We start from the raw sequence: 13,473 nt of genomic DNA, 5'->3' as shown, positions 1-13,473 counted from the left end.
CCTGCTTCCACTTTGCAAAGCATCCTTAACTTCTAAGACATCTTTTACACCAGTTCCTGTATGAAGGTTTCTATTATTATTTCTTTATTCTTACATATGGCTCCATATAGCTAGAATTTTCACTATGGCCATATTTTTTTGCTTGTCATCGTTTAGTAGAAAGGAACTACACTGGAGGCACTGGAGGTGAAGCCTTTAATCCTGGACTGAACCATACCACCAACTTCCCTGGGCTTCCATCTTTCAGATAGAATTATCTTCATGATTGCATGAGCCAATTCCCCTCTCAGATAACTAATTACCTGTGATTCCTATTGCTTCTATTTATTTGGGGAACTCCAGTTGCAAACTTTGCAGTATGATTTAGCAGCCCCTTCCCATTTGTAGATAGCATCATTTCCCATCTTTTAAATCCAAGCTGGCCCTGAGCTTGCTATGGTCTTTAGAAGAGCATCAGATTCCATTCTTGCTGGCTTCTGCTCTCTTAGGCTTCCCCGTTCACCCTAAAAACAAGCATGTGCTTGGTCACTTGTGACAAAAAGACCTCATGGATCAGAATCAAAATATTCTGGTGAGTGCTTGAAGCAGGGGCCCAAGGCAGAACCAGAAAAGGTGCTTAGCTAACTTGAGACTCCATGAGAGGAATTAAATGCTTATCTTTCTATGTGATTAAGACTTTTGATTGTCTATTACAGAGCATTAGTGTGGTCCCAGAACATTAAAGTAAGTGCTTTAGGGAATCACCAAGTTTATTCTCCAATATAGCTATCGCCGCCACACCATTGGCCTGATTTCACTCCCTTACTAATTCAGTTGTCTGTCTTTTAAGCTGGTTTATCTACTATGTAGTAGGTCCTAGAGTAGGTTTAACCACTGGTTGGATGCACATTCTGTGCCATCAATAAATGTCAATGAGATGACTAGTATGTTTCTTATCTTCTTTGGCACTCTGGATATAGGACTTTCCTAACTGTTCCATGGAGTCAGTCCTAAATTTAATCTTCCCGTGGGTAACAAAGTCTCTCTGCTTCTTCCTCCAGCTCTCTGGTTTTATTCTGAGTTGCCGTGTTCTTGATAAGCTGCCCATGAACCTGGGAAATGATGTTCAGCATCTGCTTCATAAAAAAACCGTTCATAAATTTAAATTCAGTCATTAAGTTAAGGAAACAGTTAAGCCACTTTACATGTGCTGAAGAATTTATTTTGGGATATCTCTGTGGGAAGGGATGTTTAGGATTAATTGAGCTTTCTGGATATCTGCACATGAGCACCAGGGTTTTATATATAGAACCAGAACACCTGATCATAGCACCTGCAAGAGAAATTACTTAACCTTCCCAACTCCAATCAGAGGAAGGAGGGCATTGAGGCTCTGGTAGAGAGCCCGTGGTGGGAGGCAAGTCCCAGAGCTAGAAGTAAAAGGGCCTTTGTCATTCCCTTAGTCCCTTTCCATCGCTGTGGTGTAAAACTCACTCTGGGACTGGGTTTTTAATCATACATTAATACCTGTATGTTTGCTCTGACCGATGTAGGTTCTGTCTTCTACAATATTGATGAGGTTGGCATTCTAGAATTGTTTAGAGATTAGAAGAAAACATCCAGTTGTCTTTTTCATTGTTTCTGTCAAGCATCTTCCAGAAAGTAACATTCTCCAAAGAGACCCTGGGGAATATGTGCTTTTCTGTTGCTGCAATGACTGTATTCCAATCGTTCGGCGCTTGCCCGGCCCTTCTTCGTCAAGGAGCACCAGCGTCCCTTCCCCATCCTCACTCACACTGCTGGCGTGTTTCAAAATCCTTACCCTCAGCCAGCATTTATCACATGTATTTTGCTGTGCAGTTGCTTCTTTGCTGCCTTTAAAGCTTGGAATTTGTTTTGTGGAAATTTTAAACCAAATTTACACAGTTTTTTCCCCCATGGAAATGCCTATAGAACACTAACTATTTTTGTTAAGTTCTGTAAATCTTGACAAGTACATACAATTATATAACCGCCAATATCATCAAGACAGGAGACAATTTCATCACTGCATTCCCCCACCCAACCCCAACCCTAATTCCCATGTCCCTTTGTAGCCAGCCCTTCCACCTTCCCTTTTCCTGGCATCTAGAGCTTTCTTCCTCTCAGAATATTATAAAAATGAAACCATATACAATGTAGCGCCCATTAGTTCTTTTCATATGCCAAATGCATCTGTGATACTTCCAACTCTCATATTGTCAACACATTTTTTGTCATTTTTTAATGCTACGAAATGTGCCATTTGCATAGATTGTTCCATAGTCACTTGTGAGTTTGAGGGCATTTGTGCTGTTTACAGCTTGGTTTATTACAAGCAAAGCTGTTGTAAATATTAGCATACAACTGTTTTATAAACATGAGCTTGCATTCCTCAGGGGTAGATACCTGGGAGTGGGATTGTGATTTCCAAGAGTAAGCATATTTTTAGTCTTACAAAGAAGTGCCAAACTATCTTCCAAATTCACCCTGCTGCTTTGCATTCTCGACGGCAGTACGTAAGAGTTATTCCACACCCTAATCAGCACTGAATGCCATTGCTAGTTGTTAATTTCCATTTGCTTTTTTATGTTTCTTGCTCAGATGTTTGTGCAACTCTTTGTCAGTTTTTAATGGGAGTGTTGAATTCCTTATTTCTATGAATTTTGAGAGCTTTTCATAGATAATTTAACCTGAGTTACACATATGCCTTCTATCAGATGTGTGTGTGTGTGTGTGTGTAATAAGATATTTTTTAAAACCCTGATATGACATTATTAGACAAGGAACCTCCAAAATTGCCATTGTGTTCATTACTGTGGCCATTTACTGCTGGGCATGTAGCCTACTATTAAGAGTAATTTGTTTTCCCAATGAGAATCCCTTGGAGGAAACTAAAGTTTAACTTGGAAGTAGGCATCAGTTGGACATATCTTCTGTTTAGGGATGGGACAATGTGCTTACTTCTTTCAACTTGAGGACCCCATTTGTTGGAGACCTGTGCACATCCTGTAGATGCTGCCTGCGTTCATATGTGTGTTGATTCTGTTGATTCTGGGGGCCATGTTCTCTGATATCCTCTATCCCCTCTGGCTCTTACACTCTTTCTGCTTCCTCTTCTGCAGGGCTTCCTGAGCCCTGAGGGGAGAGATTTGATAGAGCAATTTAGCAAAACCAAGAAGTTTCCCCTTCATTGAATTTCATCTAATTCTGTTATTTATATGCCATCTAGAACTTCTGCAATACACAATTTTTATCCCTCAATCTGCATGTATATTTTTTGTGTGAGTATTTCTTATGCCAGGGTTTGCCTTATAACGCAAGTGTGCACATTAATGAGAGCACTGTAGTCAGAAGTTTGGAATTCAAGTTCTAGCTCATTAACTTCATAGACCAGAGGAAGGGACTTCACTCCTGAAGTCTTCATTGAGGAAACAGAGTTAACCTGTCACATCTTTATCATTCCATTGGAATAATCTTATGAGACCATGTAGGGGAAAGATCTAGCAATTGGATGTCATGTATGCTGCTAAGCATTTGACACAACATTTTTACTTAATCCTTTGAACACTTCAAGGCACCATGGCACAATTATAGTATTATTCTCAATTATAATATTTCCTGTTTACAGATTTCACAATAAAGTAAACCCAGGATGATTTGGTAAACTGTAAAGTAATCTTTACAAAAAGAAAATGTTAGTATAATTACTATCTTTGCTCTATGGGAGAGAAATATGAAGGACTTCAGTAAATGGGTATTGTGTTCTGAGATGAAAATTGTGTCTTCTTTAGTTATTTGAACAGGAAAAACAAATGCAATAATCACCACAAACAACAAAACTAGACAAAACAGCACTCTGTGCTAGGTCAAGCCAGCCTCGGTCTTTGGAAGAGAAGCCACCAAGAGGTTGAAGTCAGAGGAGACATCTGTTGCAGAGAAAAAGTTGGTGTCTCCAGACAACTCATTTGTCATCCACATCCTTGAGATGTTCAGGCCTGGCTGGGATTGGATTGATTGCTTCAATACTTCTGTTTCCAACCAGGGAACATGAAGGTCTTTGGAACATGAAGAAAAGAGCCCTTCTCTATATATTCTTTCTGTCATGAGAAGCACTATCTTCAGACTCTTAGGGCTACTTGTAGCCCCAAGAAGAACTGCTGAAGACTTGGATTGTCTTTCCTGATACATTCATCTCAGTTCTCTAGAGAATGGACCTAGTGGTGGCAGGGGAAGTGTTTGTCATACAAGGATAAGGAGCTGAGTTCAAATTCACAGAATATTTTAAAAGGCAAGCAAACATAAGGATGCCATTAGTATGGAAGAGATGTGCAGATCTCTGGGGCTTGCTGGTCAGCCAGCCTAGCCCACTCAGTGAGTGCTATACTAATGAAAGTTCATGTTTTTAAAATAATAGCATGGATGCCATGCAAAAAATCACACTTGACCTGTGGTGCTGTGGGACAATGGATTGTACCCTGTCAATTGTATTTTTTAATAAAATACTGATTAGCCAGTAGCCAGGCAGGAAGTATAGGTGGGATAACCAGGCAGAAAATAGAGAAGGGGTGATGAGAATGCTGGGAAGAGGGAGGAGCAGGCTGCAGTTGTTACCCAGACACAGAGGAAGCAAGATGTGACTGCCTCGCCAAATAAGGTACCAAGCCACATAGCTAACATAGACAAGAATAATGTGTTAATTAAAGTTATAAGAGTTAATAAGAAGCCTGAGCTAATGGACCAATCAGTTTATAACTAATGTAGACTTTCTGTGTGATTTGTTTGAGATTAAATGATGTGGGACCTAGCAGGACAGAAACCTCCGTCAACACTGTGGTCTTGACACACATGCCCTCATATGAATACACACATGCACACATGCACAGACACACATGGACACACACACGAGAGAGAGATACACATAGAGAGAGAGACAGAAAGACAGAGACAGAGACAGAAACACAGAGATAGAGAACTCTTAAGGAATTAGAGAAGAAGTTCCAGTTTTGTGGGATGGGTTTGTAAGCTAGAAACTTTTGTGGAAGAATAGATGCTCCAGTTCTATTTGCTGGCAAAATTTGATCCTTGTTGTCTTCCTAGGGAAAGGTCAATCTTCATTTCATTCAGCCTCCAACTGATGGGATAAGGTTTCTCTACATTAAAAGGGGTATTCTGATTCAAGTTCATTCATTTAAATGTTATTTTCATATGAAACACACAGAAATATCCCTAGAATAATGCTTGAGTAAATGAGCACTGTGGCCTGGCAAATTGACACATACATTAACCAGTACACCTGTCTACTAAGCAAGAGTTTGAAATTTCAGGAAGGCCTCCCAATTAACTTAGATTAAACAAAACAAGGCCATGAACAATCTGGCCATTACCTGAGCAAGTCAACAAGACTTCAGAGGTCCCACTTGGCTTTTTAATGATTCTCACCCTTAGAGTGAGGCCAGGAAGGCAAGTCTATACACTAATTTCACACTCTGATCTTCCATCCATGTCTCTTTATTTATCTTCCTCTGCATTTCAGTCCCAAGACTGTGTGCTAGGATATGAGTTCATCATGGTACACTTTGATACAACTCTTCGAAAGACCTCTGTCACATTTTGCAAGTCTACCGTAATCTTTCCTCCCTCCAGCCACCTTGCATAATATGAACTCATGAGATGCATGCAAGGAAAGAGACATTTCTTTCCTTGTTTTCTCTCACAAGTCATCTATGGTCAAAATCTACTCCTAATTCCAGATTCACTTAAGTGTTCCTGTTTCCATAATACTTCAGCATTTCCTCATCATATTTCTGTACTGAATGAGTAGTGTACCGGTCTTCCAATGTGGAATCTAGGATATTCTGTTGTACTTATTTGTTTTTTTTTCTTTGCTACCTACATTGAATGACAATTATTCTAAGCACATAAAAAGATGTTCATTACTTGTTTATTCAATAGTGAATTAATATGTGCACAGACATGAATAGGAATGTATAAATGAGTGTGTGGCATGGACAGGAATTAGTGGTGCTCAAAGTTATACTTCAGTGACAGAGCAAGAACTTAATCCATATATCCCTCTGACTGCAGTCATTATTGTTTGCCTTTAAAACACTAGATATTGATGATTGCCAAATGATGCTAGGATGACTGGATCTGAATCTCCATGGCAGGTACATGGCAAAATTACAGATTCCTGGTTCTGACTCTACTATGGGACAATGATCTTGTACCCTGTAAAGATTTGTCACTTCTATTGGCTTAATAAAATGCTGATTGGCTAGTATTCAGGCAGGAAGTATAGGTGGGACAACCAGAACAGGAGAATTCTGGAAAGAGGAAAGGCTCAGTCTGCCGTCATCACCCAGATGCAGAGGATGCAAGATGAGAATGCCTCACTGACAAAAGGTATCAAGCCATGTGGCTAATACAGATAAGAATTATGGGTTCATATATGATGTAAGAATTAATTAATACTAAGCCTGAGCTAATAGGCCAACCAGTTTATAATTAATATAAGCCTCTGTGCATTTCTTTGGGACTGAATGGCTGTAGGAGAGGACCAGGCAGGACAAAAACTTCTGTCAACATGCCTCAACCCATAAATAAGTCTTTGATAAACTTAGAAATGAGAGAGAGGATGTTTGGATGGCTGGTTGAAAAGATATTTCCACCAAGAGTTGGAACTTCAGGAGCTGTGCACAGATGCAGGTGGCTGTGGTCGTGATTCAAGAATGTTGCTGTCAACTGTGGAGACTGCAAAATTATAAATGATTTGTACTTTTACCAAAGGGGGAATGAGGACAAAATGAATTATGTTATCTTTATATTCTTGAGTAGTAGAGACACTATAAGAAAATGATAAATGGAAAATGACATCAAAAGAGGCATGACATAATATTTTTATATTTTATATATTTTATTTTGGGTATATTAATATATACAAGTACATGTGAACATATGAACATGTATTATTTTATTAAACTTAAAAATTTAGGTTGTCACTATTACCCATTTCTGTTTATTGTCCCACCAACCTTGGTCACAAGAGCCAAGAAATCACCTGCTTTATTATCGCTCAAAATTGTATTTTTATTTTACAGAAGTTTGTCTTCACAGAAATATAAATGTATACTTTTAAGTAATTACATAAAGTTACTTAAGAAAATAATTTTACAACTTATTTATACATTTATATATACACTTAGTCTGTTTTCATTGTTGGATAGGACACTATTATATAGACACATTATGATTTTTCTATATTCTGCACACATTTAGGTTGTTTGAGTCATGAATTTTCTGCCGTGATACATTCTTGACTGAAGTAAGGAATAGTCAATAGAAATGAGGGAAGGCCATGTATACTTTGATTCCATTCATTTTAAGACACAAATCTGGCATGTGGAGATTATTTATGTGCTAAATAATATTTCCTGTATTACTGTAGTCTAAAGTTCTGTGACTCCATCTTCATTCATATGTTGAAATCGTAAACTACAAGTCAATGGAATCTTTACAATATTATTAGTAAGTGTAATCTTTGCAACGATTAGGCCATGAGGACGAAGCCCTTTTGACTGGGATTAGTGGCCTCATAAATGAGATGCAGGAGAGCTTCCTTGCCTCTTCTGTTGGACACACAGTGAGGAGCATCACCTGCAAAGAACAAGCACTCAACATCACCAAATCTTGATTTGAACTTCCTTGCATTCAGAATTATGAGAAAAAGTTTGTTGCTTATAAACTACAAACTTTATATAACAGTTTTGTTTGAGTGGCTGGAACAGAATAAGATAGTTGAAAAATGTATGAATTCATTGATAAATTTACAGAAAAACAAACTGTACAGTTACCAATAGCTTATAATCGTTGAAAATTAAAACCAACATTGCAAGCTTTCCTGGTGGGAGGGAGAATTTCCAGGGTGATATCCATGTCACAGCTGGATTGTGGGAATGTTTATATACATTGCAAACATTTGTGCTTTTTGAATTTATTGCATTTATTCCGTAAATATACATTTACCGAATATTGAATCATAGACATAAAAGTCATGAGATTCTGTGGCATGTAAATCAGACCTCAGGAAACTTCTATATAAAGCAAGCGTCCCAGGTGATTTTAGTGTATAACAAATTTGGGAAAAGACATCTGGGAAATGCCATTTTGCACTCCCTGCCTTTCTGCTAAATGTCACTGTCCTTTTACATGAGGGTGCTCACATTTCCTTCATTAGACATGTGATAAGAAAATCAATAACAATGGGTAACATTCAAAGTGTCACAAACATTTCTACAAAATATTTATCACCATTACTTCAGAATTAGTGAAAGGAAAACACTTCAGCATTAAATCGCTCAGAGAATTCTAATTTTTCTTAAGCTTCCACTCAAGAGAAAGCTTGGCTTTCAGTCTTGCTTAGCATTGGACCCGATGGCTGAAAACGGTCTTGAAAATAACTATGCCTAGACAGATGAACGTTGAAACACGGCATAGTACTAACTTCACTGGGCTGCGTAAGCGTCAATGAATTAACTCCAAATCTTAGCTGGAAATCACTCTGTATGCTGGTCCTACTCTACTCTGACTCAGTGGACTCTGGAATCCTCCCCTCAAACCTCAGTCATTGATCAGAGTAGGCACCTGACCCACTGGCAGCTGGTTTATAAACTGGCAAACACCCATGTGGTCACTTGGCTCAGTAATAGCTTTCCCAGCTATGTTGATTCATTGAGCCAGTGAGATCATTTTTCTTTCTTTGGTGTGCATACAGGTTTGTATGTGGTATATGTACATGTTTGCACATGGATGAGCATGCATGTGCGTCTGTGTGAGTACATGTATACAATCCCAATATTGACATCAGGTGTTTTTCCTGGTCACTCTCCACCTTATTATTTGAAACTGAGTCTCTCACTGAATCTGGAGCTTACTTACCAGCTTAGCTGGTGGCCAGTGAGCTCCAGGGATTCCCCTGTCTCTACTCTCTTAACCCAATGCTAAGATTGTAGAAGCTTGTTGCTGGACCAACTTCCATGTGCATACTAGTTGGCAGAAACTAGTTCTTCTCCTTGTGTGGCAATCACTTTACCCACTGAGCCAGCCCCAGAGATGCTTTTTTTAATGGGGGTTGAGGGAACTATCTACAGAGAAAGTTCCTTCATCATCCTAACAGTGGAGTGAAAGACAGGAAAGCAGTGCAAGATGCATTCAGTCTTGAGTTGACATGTGTTGGCTCAGTTTCCAATGCTCTAAACTACACCCAGTCTCTATGTGTTTCAGCTGCCCCCTTTTCCTCATCTTCATTTCCAGTGCATTTTATGCGATGTTCTTCGCTCCTCCTTCAGCCTCAATGAGATGCTGCACTGGGGAAGAGGAGTCACCTAATTTATCTGATGTGGGAGTGATTTCTTATTAATAAAGAAACTGCCTAGGCCCATTGATAGGCCAACCCTTAGGTGGGTGGAGTAAACAGAACAGAATTCTGGGAGAAAGAAGCTTAGTCGAGGAGTCGCCATGATTCTCCCACTCCAGACAGATGCAGGTTAAGATCTTTCCTGGTAAGCCAGCTCATGGAGCTACACAGAATATTAGAAATGGGTTAGATCAATATGTAAGAGCTAGCCAATAAGAGGCTGGAACTAGCCGTGCCAGGCAGTGTTTAAAAGAATATAGTTTCCGTGTAATTATTTCGGGCATAAGCTAGCCATGCTGGCGGCCGGGTGCCAGGGATGCCGCTCTTAATTCAACATTTATCCATGCAGGAAATGGTCAAGACACAAAAAAGCTCACAAAACACACCTCTTGCTTATCATGGCTCATTTAATGCAGGTGTTTGTTTGTAACAGGCTGCACACACTGGCTGAGGTAGGGGCTATTTCTACTGGTATTTTCCTTGTAGAGGTCAGCAAACTGGGACAAGGCTAGGATGTGGGGCTGTGAGTTGAACAAAGGCAGTGTTGGACCAGAAGGCAAGGCTTTAACTCCTGCGCAGTCTGTCTTTAGTCCATGCTATCTCCATTTCCTTTCTGTGTTTCCTCCTCTATAGCACAATTCCTTAAGAATCTTCCATCTGCTGTGGAGGTCACAGTAGGTCAATGCTTGGTCTTTCTACTTACCTTAAAATGCGATAATTCAAAACTCTTCAGCAGGGAAGACTCCACCCCTCTGCCAGCTTGCTCTTTCCTCCTGTGATTTGCATAACAGAGCGCCTCACATTTCCCGTGCCTTAGCTCAAGGGAGCAAAATATGCTCTGCAGGAGAAAGAGGCCTGAGATAGAAGGGGAATGTGGCCGAGGCAGAAAACTTCAATGTCTGACCTATTTTCCTTTCGACGTTAGAAGTAAAAGGAGGAACTTGAAGAGGAACGCAGACCTTCATCATTCCGCGCAGACTTTCAGACAGTTCCTCCAACTGAAAATATCGAAGCCCAACTTTCCTTTCCTTTTACAAACGCCAAGTCCACGACAAAGAAGCACATGTGACTTTGATGGCGTGAGAATCCAAATGCGGCTGTTTCTGACATGAAAGCCGGACAAAGTTAGAAGACCTCTATGCTGGGTCCTCGCTCTGACAGTGGCAGGCTGGATGGCTGGGCCAACTCACTGGGGTTTCCTGAGCTTCAGGTTCTTTTGTGACATGAATCCTTCCTTGTGGGACTGATGGCCTGAAATACCACAAGTGTAAAACTACGGCGTGTGTGGTTCAATCAGACACACTTCATTGTGATCCTGGAGGGTACCTGTCACAGTACTGTTGGCAGGGACCAGAGTATGCCCCTGGGTTCCGGTACTTAGGTGTACCGCCACTTTCATAAGCCATGTATTTCATGCATCTGGGGAAAAAAATCTCACTGTTTCTGAAAGAGTCATAGCAGAATTAGATGGCAATGCTAGGCAATGACTTTAAAAGACACAAGCTATCAGTAATACAAAGGAGTCCTGAATGCACGCATTCCTCATTGTACAATGGGGTTATGTATTGATAATATACTGTCAGAGTTGAAAGTGTTAGTCAGAATACATTTAGCATATCTAACCTACTGCACATCATATCTCAGCCTAGTTTTCCTTAAGTGGGTAAGACTATTTACATTCGCCTTCCGTGGGGTGATGTCATGGAAGGCAAGCTTATTTGTAATAAAATGTCACACATCTCACATGATGAGCATGAAACCCAAGGTGAAGAATGCTGTGTGTAGATGCACACCTCACTAAATGCATATTGCTCTCTGATCACTGCCAAGCTGAAAAACCATTGAGTTGAGCACCGGAAGTCAGGGTTTTCTGTAAACCCAACATTCCAAAGGCATTATTGAAAACCCGCAGTGTGCTAAAGACAGTGCCGTTACTGTTAGTCTACTGTCATTGTTACATAAGGACAGATGTGATGGCCCTAACAGAGAATGAGACCCAGAAGGAGGAAAGGCTAGCTCAGAGCTGGAGAGGGTGAATGACGATGGCCGAGGTAGATAATGGGCCAACAGGTAAGCTCAAGTACAGATGAAGGTAGTTAAAAGGAGACAAATACACGCGAGTGATGTGGGAGTGTCATATATCAATCTGTTGATTTCATTGGTTAAGCAATAAAGAAACTCCTTGGCTGGCCCTGATAGGTTAAAACATAGGTGGGAGGAGTAAACAGAATAGGCTGCTGGGAGGAAGAGGAAGTGAGCTCAGACTCTGCTCTGCTCCCAGAGAGACTCGACAGCTCTGCTCTCTGGAGCAGAGATGCCAGGCTCTGCTCTCCCACGCAGCTCCAACCCAGGATGGATGTAGGCTAGAATCTTCCCGGTAAGCGCACCTTGGGGTGCTTACAAACAATTATTAGAAATGGGCTAGTCCAGGTGCGAGAATTAGCCTAGAAGAGGCTAGATAGAAATGAGCCAAGCAGTGCTTAAAAGAATACAGTGTCCGTGTAATTACTTTGGGGCATAAACTAGCAGGCGGCCGGGGTGCTGGGGACGCAGCCCCGCCGCTCCTATTTCAACATGCGAGAGTCGTCTAGGGTAGAGGAGGAGAGATAAAGAGAGCTAAAGGGTGATTATTGAATCCAAAGACTGACACAGGTTGTTAAGGTTCACTGGGGCAGGGGAATATTTGCGTTGTGCAGAGCAGCATCTGCCAGAGAATAGAATAGTTTGGGGAACCAAAGTGAGACCATAATGGTGGATAGCTTTGGTGAAGTGAAGATGGACTTCACTGTGGTTGAGGGTGCCAAGGTTCTAAGGGCTCAGTGTTTGACTAGGGTTTAAACCAGAGAGTAAGAACAATTACAAATCTAGATCTCATTCCTAAGCAGCATCGCACCATGTTAGGGTACAAGCAAAAAAGAAACAGCTTTAAAATATTTTTTCCCTCAATTTAAATGTTTCATGCTGTTATTGATTGACCTACCTCTTGGCTGGACTGTGTGAGGAAGGATGGTTATGGCTTCTCTGTGAATAGCTATTTCTGCCTCTCCTGTGATGCTTTCGGCAACTCACCCCTGAGGAGAAAGTTGAGGAGGCTGAACGCAGGTCTGAAGTGGAGATCTCTGCAAAGCCATGGGGGTGCAATGATTAAAGACAGATGAGAGTTCGCCCCTGAAAGATCCCTTGGTGCTTCTGCAGATAATGGTAAAAATAAAATGTTTGTTTCCTGGGTTGCTTGTTTGGGGGTTCGTGCTGATATTATCTCAAAGGTGACTTCTCAGAAAGCCTTGTGTCACATCGTAGTACTGCCTGCTTCTCAGCCTTCCCTGGCACCTCCCTGCCTGGGATGGAAGATCCTATTTCCAAAAAAGTGCTCCTTTACCACACTATGCTAAAAGCAAGAAGGGCCTGCTGTACTGATGTTCTGCGTGCTGAATTCTCACTGTGTTTATACACCTCCTTGTTGCACTTAGGAGACAGGAGGGAGAAGAGGCCTCAGCACAGGCAAAAGTAACAACTGGCTTAAATGTCTTAGTACTCTGGAGAAGAAAAGGCTAGCTCTGCAGATGACCTGATTTCTGCTGGCTGAGCCGGAAACAGGGAAGACCCTCCCTCTCTCCCACTAGCTCTGCTGAGCTGGGACACAGCTTCAGGACTTCAAAAATGCAGCCCGGATGCTTCTCTCTGAATTTCCAGGGGATGCCTGCGCAACTTTTTACCCAGGCTCCGTTCAGCTTGCCTTTCCTTGGTAGTACTTTGAGATCCCTGCCCAGTGCTTATTTCGTGAAACTGGCACACAGTAATATTGCAGTATGCTAGAATCTTTGCTCAGAGAGAGGTATATTGTGTTTCCATGCCAACAAACTCCAAGAAGCAGCCAATATTTCTTCCCTCCCTCCCTCCCTCTTTTCTTTCTTTCCCTCCCTTCTATCTTCCTAAGCCTTTCAAGCAACACTCAATTTATGCATCTCTCTAACAGCCAGTTCCCAGTAGGCCAGCACAGGGTTGGCGAAGAGGACACAGGAAGAGGGAGTTCTACAGGGTGGCTTTATGCTTCATCGCTC

Source organism: Alexandromys fortis, unplaced genomic scaffold (assembly GCF_014885135.2).
Source record: "Alexandromys fortis isolate MF-2015 unplaced genomic scaffold, M_Fortis_MF-2015_v1.1 scaffold_0, whole genome shotgun sequence".
Lineage (NCBI taxonomy): Eukaryota > Metazoa > Chordata > Mammalia > Rodentia > Cricetidae > Alexandromys > Alexandromys fortis.
Note: the sequence above shows the minus strand (reverse complement) of the source record.